Source organism: Triticum dicoccoides, chromosome 4A (assembly GCF_002162155.2).
Source record: "Triticum dicoccoides isolate Atlit2015 ecotype Zavitan chromosome 4A, WEW_v2.0, whole genome shotgun sequence".
NCBI classification, from domain to species: Eukaryota; Viridiplantae; Streptophyta; class Magnoliopsida; order Poales; family Poaceae; genus Triticum; species Triticum dicoccoides.
The window spans coordinates 160424557-160443669 of NC_041386.1; positions in this window are offsets into that span (position 1 = coordinate 160424557).

Consider the following 19113-nt stretch of genomic DNA (forward strand, 5'->3'; position numbering starts at 1 on the left):
GGTTTGTAGGTGTTTGGGTTTTGGGTTTTTCGTTTTTTCCTCACTTGATGATTTTTGCTCAAATTCCTCGGAGGATGGGTTGCTCTCAAATGACAAGTGTCAGTTTCTCTCGGAGCAGCCAACCAACTAGTGGTTGTAGGGGGCGTCTATTATAGCCTAGGGAGCAGCCTGACATGATAAGACATAAATGCCCTTTAATGATATGACCGTTAGGTGGATAGATATTTTGAGACAGTTGGCGCATAGCACATCAACGGTCGGAATTTTGAGTAGCAAAATCCTCAGGGCTATCATGTTCCTCACTGTGTAGGTAATCCGCACTGGCGAATTCCTAACTTCTCAGTCAGGACAAATTCCTCAGAGACCAGAGGAACTTCGTCTCTGTCACTGAAGAAATTGACTGAACTGTATGAGATTTCCAATGGCTTCACTCGAAGGGATTGGTAGGTGTAGGATTTTGAGTTGAGCATCACATGGAAATTTTTCCTTAGTATTTCCTCGACCCCCTTTAACAGTACGGTGTTTCCTATGACTCAAGAAAGAGAAAATGAAACTACAAAAACAAAAGTCTTCATGCTTCATGTTCCTCGAATGAATACCAAGTCTTCATAGTCACACCAATTTCTTCACTTTCAAAGTCTTCAGAAGGTCTGCAGAGATCCAAAGTCTTCAGTCGAAGAACTTCATTTTTAGGGGTCGACTTTCTCTGTAAATATCAAACTCCTCATAGACTTATAAACCTGTGTACACTCACAAACGCATTAGTCCCTTAACCTATAAGTCTTCAATACACCAAAATCACTAAGGGGCACTAGATGCACTTACACCTTGGTTCTCAAACTGAGGGAAATACTTATCTCTACTTTGCTGCATCACCCTTTCCTCTTCAAGGGAAAACCAATGCAAGCTCAAGAAGTACCAGGAAGAATTTCTAGTGCCGTTGCCGGGGAGGTTCTACATCAAGCCTAACAAGTACCCATCATAAAATTACATCTGTTGCATTGCATTATTTTCCATTTGCCTCTCCTTTTCCTATCCCCCACTTCTAAAACATTTTCAGAAAAACATAAAAATATTTGCCTTTTTATTTGCCCTTCTTTCGTTTGTCTTTTCGTTTGCCTTTTGTTTACCTGTGTGCTAGATTGCTTGCCTTGTCACGATGTCTCAAGAAAATACCAAGTTGTGTGATTTTTCCAATACTAATAATAATGATTTTATTAGTATTCCGGTTGCTCCCGCCACTAGTGCGGAATCTTATGAAATTCATACCGCTTTGTTGAATCTTTTTACGAAAGATCAATTTTGTGCCTTCCTAGTGAAGATGCCGCATCCCATCTAAATACTTTTGTTGAGTTATGTGACATGCAAAAGAAAAAAGATGTGGATAATGATATTGTTGAATTGAAGCTATTTCTGTTCTCTTTACGATATCGTGCTAAAACTTGGTTTTCATCTTTGCCTAAAAATAGTATTGATTCATGACACAAGTGTAAAGATGTTTTTATTTACAAGTATTTTCATCCCGCTAAGATCATCTCCCTTAGAAATGATATAATGAATTTTAAGAAACTTGATCATGAACATGTTGCACAATCATGGGAGAGGACGAAATTGATGATAAGATATTGCCCTACTCATGGTTTAAGTTTATGGATGATCTTACAATTTTTTTATGCTGGATTGAATTTTACATCTAGAAATCTTTTAGATTTCGCTGTGAGAGGTAATTTTATGGAAATTGCGTTAGGAGAAGCTACTAAACTCCTAGATAATATTATGGCTAATTACTCTCAATGGCATACCGAAAGATCTTCTACTAGTAAAAAGGTGCATGCGATTGAAGAAATTAATACTTTGAGTGGAAAGATGGATGAACTTATGAAATTGATTGCTAGTAAGAGTGCTCATATTGATCCTAATGACATGAATTTGTCTACTTTGATTGAGAACAATAATGAATTTATGGATGTGAATTTTGTTTGAAGGAACAATTTTGGTAATAACGCTTATAGAGGTAATTTCAACCCTAGGTCGTTTCCTAGTAATTCCTCTAATAATCATGTAATTCCTACAAAAATTCTTATGGAAATTATAATAAAATACCCTCTGATCTTGAGAACAATATTAAATATTTCAATAATTCCCAAAAAACAATGTTATGGTTGAAGAAAAATTGCTCAAGATTGATGATTTGGCTAGGGATGTTGATAGAATTTCTCTTGAGATTGATTCTTTGAAAATTAGATCTATGCCACCCAAGCATAATATTAATGAATATCTAAAAGCCATTAAATTTTATATTGATGAGCATAAAGAAAGAAGCGCTAAGATGCGTGCTAAGCGAGATTGGTTTGTAAAAAGTGTGTTCTTCTAGTTTTTTGATAATAATGATGAAGATCTTAAAGTGATTGGTGTGACTCCTATTGAATCTTTGTCTCCCTCCATTTACTTATACAAGGCCACTATGGAATATATATTTTGCATCTATACAAGGCCACCAACAATAATCAAGGCAAAATTAATGATATTTTCTCATACTAACAACCTATTTAATACTTGCACACATGCAGTCATAATGGCAGTCAGCTACTTTCTCCACTCAGTTTCTTTGCATGCATGTAGCGTATTAGTGATCCTCGTAAACAAGAAGAAAAGTTGACTTGTAAAATGGGCATTAAATTTTATATTGATAGCTATAATCTGAGTTTGTGGTCTTGTATATAAAAATGGAGGGAGTATAAATCTTGATAAAGATGGGACTGGAGATGAGTCAACTTTAGCTAGAAGGTGTCCCAATGATTCGATGTTTAAAGATCTTAATGCAAAAATTGATAAAAGTGGGATTGGAGAGGTCAAAACTTTAAGTAGCGATGAACCCACTCTTTTGGATTTCAAGGATTTTAATTATGATAATTGTTCTTTGATAGATTGTATTTCCTTGTTGCAATCCATGTTGAATTCACCTCATGCTCATAATCAAAATAAAGCTTTTACTGAACATATCATTGATGCTATGATGAAATCCTTTGAAGATAAACTTGAGTTGGAAGTTTCTATCCCTAGAAAGCTTTATGATGAGTGGGAAGGTACTATTAAGATTAAAATTAAAGATTATGAGTGCCATTCTTTGTGTGATTTGGGTGCTAGTGTCTCCATGATTCCAAAAACTTTATGTGATGTGCTAGGTTTACGTGAATTTGACGATTGTTCTTTAAATTTGCACGTAGCGGATTCTACTATTAAGAAACCTATTAGAAGGATTAATGTTGTTCTTATTGTCACAAATAGGAATTATGTTCCCCTAGATTTTATTATGCTTGATATAGATTTCAATCCTACATGCCCTATCATTCTTGGTAGACCTTTTCTTAGAACAATTGGTGCAATAATTGATATGAAAGAAGGAAACATTAGATTTCAATTTCCGTTAAGGAAGGGCATGGAACACTTTCTAAGAAATAAAATTAAGTTGCCATATGAATCTATTGTGAGGGCTATTTATGGATTGCATACCAAATATGATAATACCTAGATCTATGTTTTATGCCTAGCTAGGGGTGTTAAACAATAGCGCTTGTTGGGAGGCAACTGATGTCTACTACGCAACTTTATTCTTGTAGACACGTGTTGGGCCTCCAAGCGCAAAGTTTTGTAGGACAGTAGCAATTTCCCTTCAAGTGGATGACCTAAGGTTTATCAATCCGTGAGAGGTGTAGGATAAAGATGGTCCCTCCCAAACGACCCTGCAACCAAATACAAGAGATCTCTTGTGTCCCCAACACACCCAATACAATGGCAAATTGTATAGGTGCACTAGTTCGACGAAGAGATGGTGATAAAAGTGTAATATGGATGGTAGAAATATATTTTTATAATCTGAATAAATAAAAACATCAAGGTAGCAAATAGTAAACGGCCACAAAATGGTGTTTCAATGCTTAAAAACAAGGCCTAGGGTCCGTACTTTCACTAGTGCAATCTCTCAATAGTGCTAACATAGTTGGATCATATGATTATCCCTCAAGTACATCAAAGAATCACTCCCGAGTTCCTATTAGTGGAGAACAAAAGGTAGGAATTGTTTATAGGGTGCGAAGCCACCTCAAAGCTATTATTTCCGATCGATCTATTCAAGAGTTCGTACTAAAATAACACAAAACTATTATTTCCGCTCGATCTATCCTAGAGTTCGTACTAGAATAACACCAAAGCATATTCATATTCATAATACTCAATCCACACAAATAACTATAAAGAGACCCCGAAGTTTCCGTCGGAGAAAAACGTGCATCAACCCCTATGCATAGATTACCCCAATATCACCGCGGGAATCCGCGAGTCGAATGCCATAACATATATCAAGTGAATCAATAAGATACCCCAATTGTCACCTCAAGTATTCATACCACAAGACATATATCATGTGTTATCATCTCTGAATATTCAATCTGACAAGACAAAACTTCAAAGGGTAAAGATTCAATTCATCACGACGAGAGTATAGAGGGGAGAAACATCATATGATCCGACTATATTAATAAAGCCCATGATATAGATCACGAGAGAGAGAGAGAGAGAGAGAGAGAGAGAGATTAAACACATATCTACTGGTACAAAACCTCAGTCCCGAGGGTGGACTACTCCCTCCTCATCCCGGTGGTCGCCAGGAAGATGAAGATGGACACCAGAGATGATTCCCCCCTCCGGCAGGGTGCCGGAACAGGTTTAGATTGGTTTTCGGTGGCTACGGAGCCCTGCGGCAGTGGAACTTCTGATCTAGGTTAACCCCGAAGGGTTTTGGAATATTTGGGAATTTATAGTGCAAAGAAGGGGTGCGGGAGGCCATCGAGGTGGGCACAACCCACCTGGGCGCGCCCTGGTGGGTTGTGCCCCCCTTGGGGCACCCCCAGGTGTAGCTCTGGCCCATTGGGTTCCTTCCGGTCCATAAAAAATCTCCAAAAAGTTTCGCGGTGTTTGGACTCCGTTTGATATTGATTTTCTACGATGTAAAAAACAAGCAAAAAACAGCAACCGGCACTGGGCACTGGGTCAATAGGTTAGTCCCAAAAAATGATATAAAGTTGCTATAAAATGATTGTAAAACACCCAAGAATGATAAAATAATAGCATGAATACTTCATAAATTATAGATACGTTGGAGACGTATCAGCATCCCCAAGCTTAATTCCTACTCGTCCTCGAGTAGGTAAATGATAAAAGAAATAATTTATGAAGTGTGAATGCTAGCAAAGTGCAAAAGTTTGATCAATGATAATTTCAATCACTTTTCCCAGCATCATAACAACAATTCTTTCTTATGAACTTCTCATGTTATAGTGGCAACCAATTCACATGTAAGGTTCAAATAATTAATTCTCTTGAAACTCAACAACCTATGTTCTTAGTCACCAAGCAATTGCAATTAAACTTATTCAATAGAGTTTAAGTAAGATCTCCACATACTCAACCATCATATAGTCTTCTATGATTGCTAACACTCACCACATACAAATGAGCAAAACGTTTCAACCAGATACATAGAAAGATAGGGGCTTATTGTTTTGCCTCACAACGTATTCACCTCAAGGGTGATGTCAACAATAATAACTCATGCCACCCATATTCAATTAGACATATGTGCCTAGATCTTTCCTCACCACATGATGCTTGCCAAAAGAGAAAAAATAAAAAGGAATAGAGAGAAAAACTTTGACTCTTTGCATAAAAGTAAATACTGAAAAGTAAAAGATAGGCCCTTCGCAGAGGGAAGTAGGGATTTGTAGAGGTGCCAGAGCTCAAAGCGAAAATTGAGAGATAAAAACATTTTGAGAGGCATACTTTTCCCATGAACGAAAACGACTTAGAGCTCCCAACACTTTCCATCCTAAATATATCATAGGCGGTTCCCAAACAGAAAATAAAGTTTATTCCTTTTTCCACCATACTTTCACTTTCCATGGCTAACCATATCCACGGGTGCCCTCCATACCAACACTTTCCAAGGAATTTATTATTTGACAACATAAAGTAAATTCATTTTTCATTTTAGGACTGGGCATCCCTAATACCTTTGTCTTACTCTCGTGCAATGACAAGTGAATAAGCACTCGTCGTGAGAATAACACATCTAGCATGGAAAATATTGGCCACCCCTCACCGCCTCGCAAGCGGTACGAGTACACAAAAGAGAAATTTATTTTGAATGTTAGAGATGGCACATACAAATTTGCTTAAAATGGCAAAAGAATACCGCATATAGGTAGGTATAGTGGACTCTTGAAAATAAGATTTGGGTTTAAGGGTTTTTGGATGCACAAGTAGTATCTCTACTTGGTGCAGATTTTTTGGCTAGCAAAGATGGGGGGCAAGCACCACATGTTGAAGGATCTATGACAATATAACTTCTATGTGAATATGAACAAACATAAACCATTACGTTGTCTTCCTTGTCCAACGTCAACAATTTTGGCATATAATATTTTGATGGGGGCTCACAATCACAAAAGATTTCCATGATAGTGTATTTATATGTGAAAGTTCTCTTCCTTATACTAATTATTCGTGAATTGCTTGTATGACCAATATTGTGATTGTCAAGCCTCAAAAGATTTCACTTTCTAAACCTAATGTGAAGCTACCACTAGGCATGATATGATTTCACCTTCATGACATTCAATTTTGTTCAACAATTTACTCATAGGATATAAGTGAAGCATAAGAGTAAATGACATAGAAACGAGCTTTGTTGATGGGATGTGAATGCCGCTTACTTGGCCTCCCTGGCAATTATTTGAGGACTCTATTTTATTTAAAAACTTTGATATCTAAGCATTTTGTTAAAACGTCAAGCAAAATGAAAATAAAATGACATTCTAAGGACAGCACAACTCATGTGAAGAAGCAAAAACTTAGGCTCAACCGATACTAACCGATAATTGTTGAAGAAGAAAGGTGCATGCCTACCGGGGCATCCCCAAGCTTAGATGCTTGAGACTTCTTGAATATTATCTTGAGGTGCCTTGGGCATCCCCAAGCTTGAGCTTTTTTCTCTCCTTAATTCCTCTCATATCACGGTTTTCCTAAATCGCAAAAGCTTCATCCACACAAAACTCAACAAGAACTCATGAGATAAGTTAGTATAAACCAATGCAAAAACCTTATCATTCTCTACTGTAGAAAATCACTAAAATTATTATTCAACATTGCATACTAAATGCCTCTGCATATTTAATACTCTTATCCTCGAATAGGATCATTAAACAAGCAAACATATGCAAACAATGCAAACATAACAGCAATCTGCCAAAACAGTACAACCTGTAAAGAATGCAAGAGTATCAATACTTATTCAACTCCAAACATTATGAAAATTTACCACACTGTAGAAAATTTATCAGAGCTTATTTTACTAAAAGTTTCAACATTTTATCACATTCTGACTTTCCTATGCAGTTTTTGCAACAGCGGCAAACTTTCTGTTTTCAAACAGCAACATGTATACTTGCAAAATAAGCATTGCAAAAAGTTATCATTGCCACTTTTATTGAAATAAAAGATGCAAAACATTATTATAAATAACAGCAATCAAATCCTAGCAAAATAAAATGATGCTCCAAGTAAAACACATATCATGTGACGAATGAAAACGTAGCTCCAAATGAGGTTACCGATAATGTTGAAGACGAACGAGGGGATGCCTTCCGGGGCATCCCCAAGCTTGGTTGCTTGGATCTTCCTTGAATATTTCCTTGGGGTTGCCTTGGTAATCCCCAAGCTTAGGTTCTTGTCACTCCTTATTCTCCTCATATCTATATCTCACCCAAAACTTGAAAACTTCAATCACACAAAACTTAACGGAACTTTGTGAGATAGGTTAGTATGATAAAGAGCAAACCATTTCACTTTTGGTACTGCCAAAGACAAGATTCATAATTGTTCTCACACAATGACTACTATATCATATCATTTCTAAAATTTATATTGAGCAATATAAGCCATGGAAACTAGAAAACAAGCAAACTATGCATTGAAAACAGAATCTGTCAAAAACAGAACAGTGTGTAGTAATCTGTACTCAAACCATACTTCTGCTACCCCCAAAAGTTCTGAAAAATTAGGACAACTTGAGAAATTTGTATATTAATCTTCTAAAAAAAGAATAAGCATTTTATCATGCTTCTGTTAAAAATGAGAATTATTTTCCTGAGCGTAAAAGTTTTTGTTTTTCAGCAAGATCAAATCAACTATCACCGTAAGCCATCCCAAAGGTCTTATTTGGTACTCCCTCCGTCCCAAAATTCTTGTCTTAGATTCATCTAGATACGGATGTATCTAATACTAAAACATGACTTGATACATCCGTATTTAGACAGATCTAAGACAAGAATTTTCGGACATAGGGAGTACTTTATTGAAACAAAAGCAATAAAACATGATTACTACAGTAGCCTAATCATGTGAACACACAAAAACAGTAGGTAAAAGTGTTGGGTTGTCTCCCAACAAGCGCTTTTCTTTTATGTCTTTTAAGCTAGGCATGATGACTTCAATGATCCTCGCATAAATGATAAGAATTGAAAACATGAAGAGAGCATCATGAAGCATATGACTAGCACATTTAGGTCTAACTCACTTCCTATGCATAGGTATTTTGTGAGCAAACAACTTATGGGAACAAGAATCAACTAGCATAGAAAGGCAAAACAAGTGCAAATTCAAAACAATCAACACATGGAGAAAAAAAATGATATTATTGAGATTTGTAAGAGCATAAGTTCCTTCCACATGATAATTTTCACAAACATCATGAATGGATTCAACAATATAACTATCACATACAACACTTGATGACCCACAAGTATAGGGGATCTATCGTAGTCCTTTCGATAAGTAAGAGTGTCGAACCCAACGAGGAGCAGAAGGAAATGATAAGCGGTTTTCAGCAAGGTATTCTCTGCAAGTACTGAAATAAGTGGTAACAGATAGTTTTGTGATAAGATAAATTGTAACGAGCAACAAGTAACAAAAGTAAATAAAGTGCAGCAAGGTGGCCCAATCCTTTTTGTAGCAAAGGACAAGCCGGAACAAACTCTTATAATAGGAAAAGCGCTCCCAAGGACACATGGGAATATCATCAATCTAGTTTTCATCACGTTCATAGGATTCGCGTTCGATACTTTGATAATTTGATATGTGGGTGGACCGGTGCTTGGGTGCTGTTCTTACTTGAAGAAGCATCCCACTTATGATTAACCTCTATTGCAAGCATCCGCAACTACAACAAAAGTATTAAGGTAAACCTAACCATAGCATGAAACATATGGATCCAAATCAGCCCCTTATGAAGCAACGCATAAACTAGGGTTTAAGCTTCTGTCACTCTAGCAACCCATCATCTACTTATTACTTCCCAATGCCTTCCTCTAGGCCCAAATAATGGTGAAGTGTTATGTAGTCGACGTTCACATAACACCACTAGAGGCTAGACAACATACATCTTATCAAAATATCAAACGAATACCAAATTCACATGACTACTAATAGCAAGACTTCTCCCTTGTCCTCAGGAACAAACGTAATTACTCACAAAGCATATTCATGTTCATAATCAGAGGGGTAATAATATGCATATAGGATCTGAACATATGATCTTCCACCAAATAAACCAACTAGCATCAACTACAAGGAGTAATCAACACTACTAGCAACCTACTAGCACCAATCCCGGACATTGAGACAAGAATTGGATACAAGAGATGAACTAGGGTTTGGAGATGAGATGGTGCTGGTGAAGATGTTGATGGATATTTCCCTCTCCCGATGAGAGGAGCGTTGGTGATGACGATGGTGATGATTTCCCCCTCCCGGAGGGAAGTATCCCCGGCAGAACAGCTCTGCCGGAGCTCTAGATTGGTTCCGCCAAGGTTCCGCCTCGTGGCGGCAGAGTCTCGTCCTGAAAAGTTCCTTCTTATTTTTTTCTCATCGAAAGACTTCATATAGGAGAAGATGGACGTCGGAGACCCACCAGGGGGCCCACGAGGTAGGGGGCGTGCCCTAGGAGGGGGGTGCGCCCCCCACCCTCGTGAGCAGGGTGTGGGCCCCCTGGCCTTCATCTTTGGCGAGGATTTTTCTTTATTTATTTTAAGATGTTCCGTGGAGTTTCAGGACTTTTAGAGTTGCGCAGAATAGGTCTCTAATATTTGCTCCTTTTCCAGCCCAGAATTCCAGCCGCCGGCATTCTCCCTCCTTATGTAAACCTAGTAAAATAAGAGAGAATAGCCATAAGTATTGTGACATAAAGTGAAATAACAGTCCATAATGCAATAAATATCGATATAAAAGCATGATGCAAAATGGACGTATCAACACTCTTTTCATGATGCACATGTATAGAAGATTTATCACTCTTTATGGCATAGATGTCATCATAATAATCATCATAGATAACAACTTCATTGTCATAGTCAATTGAAACATCTTCCAAAATAGTGGATGTATCACTAAATAAAGTCACGACCTCTCCAAATCCACTTTCATCAATATTGAAATAAGATTCAACACCCTCCAAAATAGTGGGATCACTACTACCTAGAGTTGACACTCTTCCAAACCCACTTTCATCAATGTAACCATCATAAATAGGAGGCATTCCATCATCATAATAAATTTTCTTATCGAAAGTAGAAGGAATCAAAGGATCGCATTCATTAAGCAAAACATCCCCAAGCTTAGTAAAAGCATTATTTCCAGCAAATAAATCTTCAAACATATCATACTCATCAAACATAGCATCCCCAAGCTTGTGGTTTTGCATATCATCACAATCATTCTTATCAATAGCATGAATGGCACCAATAGTATAGCAAACATTATTATCATATTCTTCCAAGCAAGTGACAAAAAGATTTCCAAGATTATAAGAAGTATCATTATCTTCCCAATCATAATCATCACAACAAGCAATAGGCATAACAGAATCATCATCAAGTTCATCATCTTCCACAATAATTTTTGATTCATTTTCATGGGGAACAACAATAATATGAGCAACATTATTTGGGAGAGATACCTTTTTACCTCTATTCTTTATTTATTTTCTTCTTCTTCACCACATCATGTGTGGGTTCAATTAAATTTTTCGAGCTCCTTGTTGAAGAGATTGATTGGATAGGAAGTTCCTCCTCATTATCTGATTCATCATAATAAACACTAGGAGGGTATTGGGAAATATTTTCCCTTTCATTAGTACTCTCTTCATATTCCATTTGTTTTCTTGTCTTTAGGTAGTTGGCAATATAAGGATTCTCAATGCAATTTACCGCGCAAAACATATAAATTTCCTCTAGATCAAATTCAAGAAATCTCTTGGGATTTGGAAAATCCTTAGTTATATGTTTCATTTCTTCATAGCCCAAAAGAAGAGTAAGCTCTTTATGATGCTCAAGGGTAATTAAGTTATCACAATTTTTGGACACGATTTGATCATGAAAGAATTTGCATTGAAGATTTAAATGACCATGTTCATTGCAAAGTTCACAAGGATGGCCAAAAAAATTACATATTTCAGCACAATCATCTAGCCTCTATTGCAACATTTTTGTTTCTAAATTTTATGCTTCTTACAAAATCTATCTTCCCTTTTTGGTGTGCAAAAGCACTCCCAATTCACTCCGCAAAAAGTGACATGCTTATAAGAAACATTTTTGTCATGACTTGTGCAATCATCATTAGCATTTTGGATAGTCAAAGAATTTATACTAACAACATGTCAAGCATGCTCATCATTCAAATATTTTGTGCCAAACATTTTATTGACTTCTTCTTCTAGCAAGTAAGCACAATTTTCCAAACCATCATTTTCAAGAAAGACATTATAAAGATGATCAATAATATGATGCAACCTAAATTCCATTTTCTATAGTTTTCTTTTTATAAACCAAACTAGTGATAAAACAAGAAACTAAAAGATTCAATAGGAAGATCTAAAGATATACCTTCAAGCACTCACCTCCCCGGCAACGGCGCCAAAAAAGAGCTTGATGTCTACTACGCAACTTCATTCTTGTAGACACGTGTTGGGCCTCCAAGCGCAGAGTTTTGTAGGACAGTAACAATTTTCCCTCAAGTGGATGACCTAAGATTAATCAATCCGTGAGAGGTGTAGGATGAAGATGGTCTCTCTCAAACGACCCTGCAACCAAATACAAGAAATCTCTTGTGTCCCCACACACCCAATACAATGGCAAATTGTATAGGTGCACTAGTTCGGCGAAGAGATGGTGATAAAAGTGTAATATGGATGGTAGAAATATATTTTTATAATCTTAATAAATAAAAACAGCAAGGTATCAAATAGTAAACAGGCACAAAAACAGTATTCCAATGCTTAAAAACAAGGCCTAGGGTCCGTACTTTCACTAGTGCAATCTCTCAACTGCTAACATAGTTGGATCATATGATTATCCCTCAAAGTACAACAAAGAATCACTCCCGAGTTCCTATTAGCGGAGAACAAAAGGTAGGAATTGTTTGTAGGGTGTGAAGCCACCTCAAAGCTATTCTTTCCGATCGATCTATTCAAGAGTTCATACTAAAATAACACAAAGCTATTGTTTCCATTCGATCTATCCTATAGTTCGTACTAGAATAACACCAAAGCATATTCATATTCATAATACTCAATCCACACAAAGAACTATAAAGAGACCCCGAAGTTTCCGTTGGAGAAAAACGTGCATCAACCCCTATGCATAGATTACCCCAATATCACCGTGGGAATCCACGAGTCGAATGCCATAACATATATCAAGTGAATCAATAAGATACCCCAATTGTCACCTCAAGTATTCATACCGCAAGACATATATCATGTGTTCTCATATCTGAATATTCAATCCGACAAGACAAAAGTTCAAAGGGTAAAGATTCAATTCATCACAGTGAGAGTATAGAGGGGAGAAACATCATATGATTTGACTATATTAACAAAGCCCATGATATAGATAACGAGAGAGAGAGAGAGATATTAAACACATAGCTACTGGTACAAACCCTCAGCCTCGAGGGTGGACTACTCCCTCCTCATCGTGGTGGTCGCCGGGATGATGAAGATGGCCACTGGAGATGATTCCCCCTCTGGCAGGGTGCCAGAACGGGTCTAGATTGGTTTTCGGTGGCTACGGAGCCCTGCAGCGGCGGAACTTCTGATCTAGGTTAACCCCGAAGGGTTTCGGAATATTTGGAAATTTATAGTACAGAGAAGGGGTGCAGGAGGCCACCGAGGTGGGCAAAACCCAACCGGGCTCGCCAGGGGCCCCGACGCGCCTTGGTGGGTTGTGCCCCCCTCGGGGCACCCCCCAGGTGTAGCTCTGGCCCATTGGGTTCCTTCCGGTCCATAAAAAATCTCCAAAAAGTTTTGCGGTGTTTGGACTCCGTTTGATATTGATTTTCTGCGATGTAAAAAACAAGCAAAAGCCAACAACTCGCACTGGGCATTGGGTCAATAGGTTAGTCCCAAAAAATGATGTAAAGTTGCTATAAAATGATTGTAAAACAACCAAGAATGATAAAATAACAGCATGAATACTTCATAAATTATAGATACGTTGGAGATGTATCAGCAACCCAAATTTATTTTTTGTGTTTTTGTTTTTGCTTCTGTTCTTGAATAAATACACTTTATTTCCTCTGTAGTAATCGTGTCTTGGTGTTTTTAATTAGTGTTTGAGCCAAGTAAAGCCTTTGGGATACTTTAGTATATCGCTGATTTGATTTTGCTGAAAAACAAAAACTTTTGCGCCCAGAAACATAATTGATCTGAGCTGCTGGAACGTGATAAATTCTTGATTTTTTTACACAAGATTGGTATATGAATTGCCTCTGTTGTCCTAATTTTTTCATAATTTGTGGAGTTATAGTAGTATACTAAGTTTACAGATTACTACAGATTGTTCTGTTTTTGACAGATTATGTTTTCTATGTGTTGTTTGCTTATTTTGATGAATCTATGAGTAGTATTTGGGGGTATGAACCATGGAGAAGTTGGAATACAGTAGATACTACACCAATATAAATAAATAATGAGTTCACAACAGTACCAAAAGTGGTGATTTATATTTTTTTATACTACCGGATCTCATGAGTTTTCCGTTGAGTGTTGTGTTGTGAAGTTTTCAAGTTTTGGGTAAAGATTTGATGGACTATGGAATAAAGTTTTTAAGTTTTGGTTAAATATTTGATGGACTATGTAATAAAGAGTGGCAAGAGCCTAAGCTTGGGGATGCCCAAGGCACCCCAAGGTAATATTCAAGGACAACCAAGCATCTAAGCTTGGGAATGCCCCGGATGGCATCCTCTCTTTCGTCTTCAATCCATCGGTAAATTTACTTGAGGCTATATTTTTATTCACCACATGATATGTGTATTGCTTGGAGCATATTGTATGATATGAGTACTTTCTTTTTGGTTTGCCACAATCATACTTGTTGTACACACCTTTTGAGAGGGACACACATGAATCATGAATTTATTAGAATACTCTATGTGCTTCACTTATATCTTTTTAGCTAGGCAATTTGCTCTAGTGTTTCATTTATATCTTTTTTGAGCACGGTGGTGGCTTTATTTTACATAAATTGTTGAACTCTCATGCTTCACTTATATTATCTTGAGAGGCTCTAAACATCATGATAATTTGCTTAGGTTATGAATTTAGTCCTAATATGATGGGCATCCAAAAGGGATATAATAAAAAAATTCATATAAAGAGCATTGGATACTATGAGAAGTTTGATTCCTTATGATTGTTTCGAGATATAAAGATAGTGATATTACAATCATGCTAGTGAGTAATTGTGGATTGGTAGAAATACTTCTGTAAAGTTTGTGATTCCTGTAGCATGCACGTATGGTGAATCGTTATGTGATGAAATCAGAACATGATTTATTTATTGATTATCTTCATTATGAGTGACGGTCTGGGACGAGTGATAGTCTTTTCCTGCCAATCTATCCTCCTAGGAGCATGCATGTAGTACTTTGTTTCGAGGACTAATAATTTTTTTAATAAGTATGTGAGTTCTTTGTGACTAATGTTGAGTCCATGGATTATAGGCACTCTCACGCTTCCACCATTGCTAGCCTCTCTAGTACCGCGCAACTTTCGCCGGTGCATTACACCCATCATATACCATTCCTCAAAACAGCCATCATACCTATCTATTATGGCATTTTCATAGCCATTCCGAGATATTTTGCCATGCAACTTCCACTGTTCTGTTTATTATGACACGCTCCATCATTGTCATATTGCTTTGCATGATCATATAGTTGACATATTATTTGTGGCAAGGCCATCGTTCATATTTTCCATACATGTCTCTATTGATCATTGCACATCCCGGTACACCGTCGGAGGCATACATATAGAGTCATATTTTTGTTCTAGTATCGAGTTGTAATTCTTGAGTTGTAAGTAAATAAAAGTGTGATGATCATCATTATTAGAGCATTGTTCCATGTGAGGAAAGATGATGGAAGCTATGATTCCCTCACAAGTTGGGACGGATCTCCGGACTTTACAAAAAATAAAAGAGGCCAAGAAGCCCAAATAAAAAAAGAAATGAGAGAAAAGAGAGAAGGGACAATGTTACTATCCATTTTCACACTTGTGCTTCAAAGTAGCACCATGATCTTCATGATAGAGAGTCTCCTATTTTGTCACTTTCATATACTAGTGGGAATATTTCATTATAGAACTTGGCTTGTATATTCCAATGACGGGCTTCCTGAAATTGCCCTAGGTCTTCATGAGCAAGCGAGTTGGACGCACGCCCACTTAGTTTCTTTTTGAGTTTTTTTTATAGCTCTAGTGCATCCATTGTATGGCAATCCCTACTCACTCACATTGATATCTATTGATGGACATCTCCATAGCCCGTTAATATGCCTAGTTGATGTGAGACTTTCTCCTTCTTTTTGTCTTCTCCACAACCATCATATTCTATTTCACTTATAGTGCTACATCCATGGCTCACGCTCATGTATTGCGTGAAAGTTAAAAAAGTTTAAGAACGTCAAAAGTATGAAACAATTGCTTGGCTTGTCAATGGGGTTGTGCATGATTTAATACTTTGTGTGATGAAGATGGAGCTTAGCCAAACTATATAATTTTGTAGGGATAACTTTCTTTGGCCATGTTATTTTGAGAAGACGTGATTGCTTTATTAATATGATTGAAGTATTATTGTTTTTATGTAAATACTACTCTTGGGTGCTAGGTACCCTAGAGGTTGTTCCTCTCTGGTGCTTGGGCGTCCTAGACGGTTGGTGGTGCCTCAGAGCTCAATCATTGTGGTGTAAAGCTCCAAGAAAGCGTCGGGGCCTCCAATTAGGTTGTGGAGATCGCTTCGGGCAATTTGTACAGATTTCAGTGATCGCCCCTAAGGGTTGCCAAAGTGTACGGGTTCGGTGATCCCCCCAAGCGTTGCCAATTGAACGGGTTCGGTGACCGCCCTCAAGGGTCCCTTAGTAGAATCACGACATTTTGCATTGTGCGAGGGCGTGAGGAGATTACGGTGGCCCTAGTGGTTTCTTGGGGAGCATTGTGCCTTCACACCGCTTCAAACGAAGATTAGCATCCGTAAGGGTGTGAACATCGGGATACATCATCGTCTCTGCGTGCCTCAGTTATCTCTTACCCGAGCCCTTTACTTATGCACTTTACTTTGTGATAGCCATAGTGTTTCATGTTATATATCTTGTTATCACTTAATTGTTTATCTTACTTACCATAAATTGTTAGTGCACATAGGTGAGCCTGGTTGTTTTAGGTTTTGTGCTTGACAAATTAAATGCTAGTTTTATTTCACATTTGTTCAAACCTAAATCATAATTATTTTAAAGCACCTATTCATCCCCATTTTACATCTCTTTTGTATAACCTTCCTTATATATACCCTGCTCTTTTCTTCTCTTTGATTCTTTTCTCTCATCTCTAATTTTTCTCCCATCTATCCCCTCTAAAATAGAATCATTGTCTTATGTTTTATTAACTTATAAAAAACATATTTTGTTTGGTAAGTTATCAAATTCTTACTAAATAAATATTTAATAATAAATAACAGGCGATTGTATATAAAAACTTGCTAAGCTTTTAGCACATTAATATAATAATAGACGCACAGTCACAAGCTAATCTAGTACGTGCAATTGTCTAGTAAAAAAACCCAAGAGGGGTAAGAGCATCTCCAGCCATTCGCCCCCCAGGACGCATAAAAATCGCCCCTGAGGGCGAGCCGACGATACAATCGGCGCTGGGGGTGGTTTCGCACCCAGTCGTCGCCCCAGCTCGCCCCCAGGCGCCAAAATTGGCCCACTTTCAGCCCCATTTCGACGAATAAAGGGCCCATATGGGCGACAATAGGCTCATATTCGGCGTGGTTTGCCATTGTTCAACGTTCAATTATGCATATAAATTTTTTTATCACATATTTCATCACAGAAATATCAAATACTTTAACAAAATAGGATAACAACAAATAGTTCAATACAAATTATATAGTTCAACAAATAAAAACTCATATTTCATCACACGTCGCGCCCGGCGTCGCTCTTGAGCCTCCATAGATACTCTATTAGATCTTGCTGCAGTTGATGATGCACCTGTGGGTCTTGGATCTCCTGACGCATACTGAGATAGGCAGTCCAGGTTACCGGTAGCTGGTGATCAACTTCGACTAGAGGACCCTGCCTGTAGTATGGTTCGGTGTCAAACACTGGGTCTTCTTGCTCGCTCTCGATGATCATGTGTGCAAGATGACACATCAAGTCATAATCTTCCATATTTGATCTTTCGACCAGGTCTGAGCGGGGTACCGGACAACAGCAAATCGAGATTGGAGCACACCAAATGCCCGCTCGACATCCTTCCTGCAAGCCTCCTGAACCTTCGCAAACCAGGCGTTCTTGCCTCCTGGCACAGGGTTTGAGATCGTCTTCACAAATGTCGACCATCTCGGATAGATGCCATCAGCTAGATAGTACCCCTTGTTGTAGTGCCGCCCATTGATCTCGAAGTTCACCGGAGGAGAATGACCTTCAACAAGCTTGGCAAAGACAGGAGAGCACTGCAGCACGTTGATGTCATTGTGAGTTCCTAGCATACCAAAGAAGGAGTGTCAAATCCAGAGATCCTGTGTGGCCACCGCCTCAAGTACCACACTGCAACCGCCTTTGGCGCCTTTGTACATCCCCTGCCAAGCAAATGGGCAATTCTTCCATTCCCAATGCATGCAGTCGATACTTTCAAGTATCCCGGGAAATCCTCTTGCTGCATTCTGTGCTAGGATCCGAGCAGTGTTTTCCGCATTGGGTGTTCTCAAGTATTGTGGTCCAAACACTGCCACCACTGCCCGATAGAACTTGTAGAAACACTCTATGCTGGTGGACTCGGCCATGCGCCCATAGTCGTCGAGTGAATCACCGGAAGCTCCGTATGCAAGCATCCTCATCGCTGTCGTGCACTTCCGGATGGAGGTGAATCCAAGGGCGCCGGTGCAATCCATCTTGCACTTGAAGTAGTTGCCGAACTCCAGGATGGAGTTCACAATCCTGAGGAAGAGCTTTCGGCTCATTCGATAACGGCGCCGAAATGTTTTCTCGCTGTGAAGTGGAGCATCGGCGAAGTAGTCGGAGTAGAGCATGCAGTAGCCTTTGAGACGATGCCGGTTCTTTGCTTTCACCCGCCCCGGCGCCGAGCCACCTCGCCGCAACTTTTCATTGCTCACCAACAGCTGGGCGAGGGCGGCGAGCACCATGAGATGCTCTTCTTCCTAGACGTCGGCCTCGGCTTCCTTCTCTAGCAGCGCGACGAGCGCTTCCTCGTCATCCGAGTCCATCGCCGAGGCAGGAAAATCGCCGAACACCTTGCGCCCGGTGGGCGTGTCCCCGCCGCTAAATTGCCCCTCCGCGGCCGGAAATGCCCAGCTGCTGTTGGAGGGGCTGCCGTGGCGAAGCTCTGCTATTTTTTCGGGGTGGAATGGCTATCTAGTGGTGAAAGGCGGCGGGCGGCGCCAGGATAAAGCTACTGGCGGCCGAGGGCGCGGGGGGTGGGAG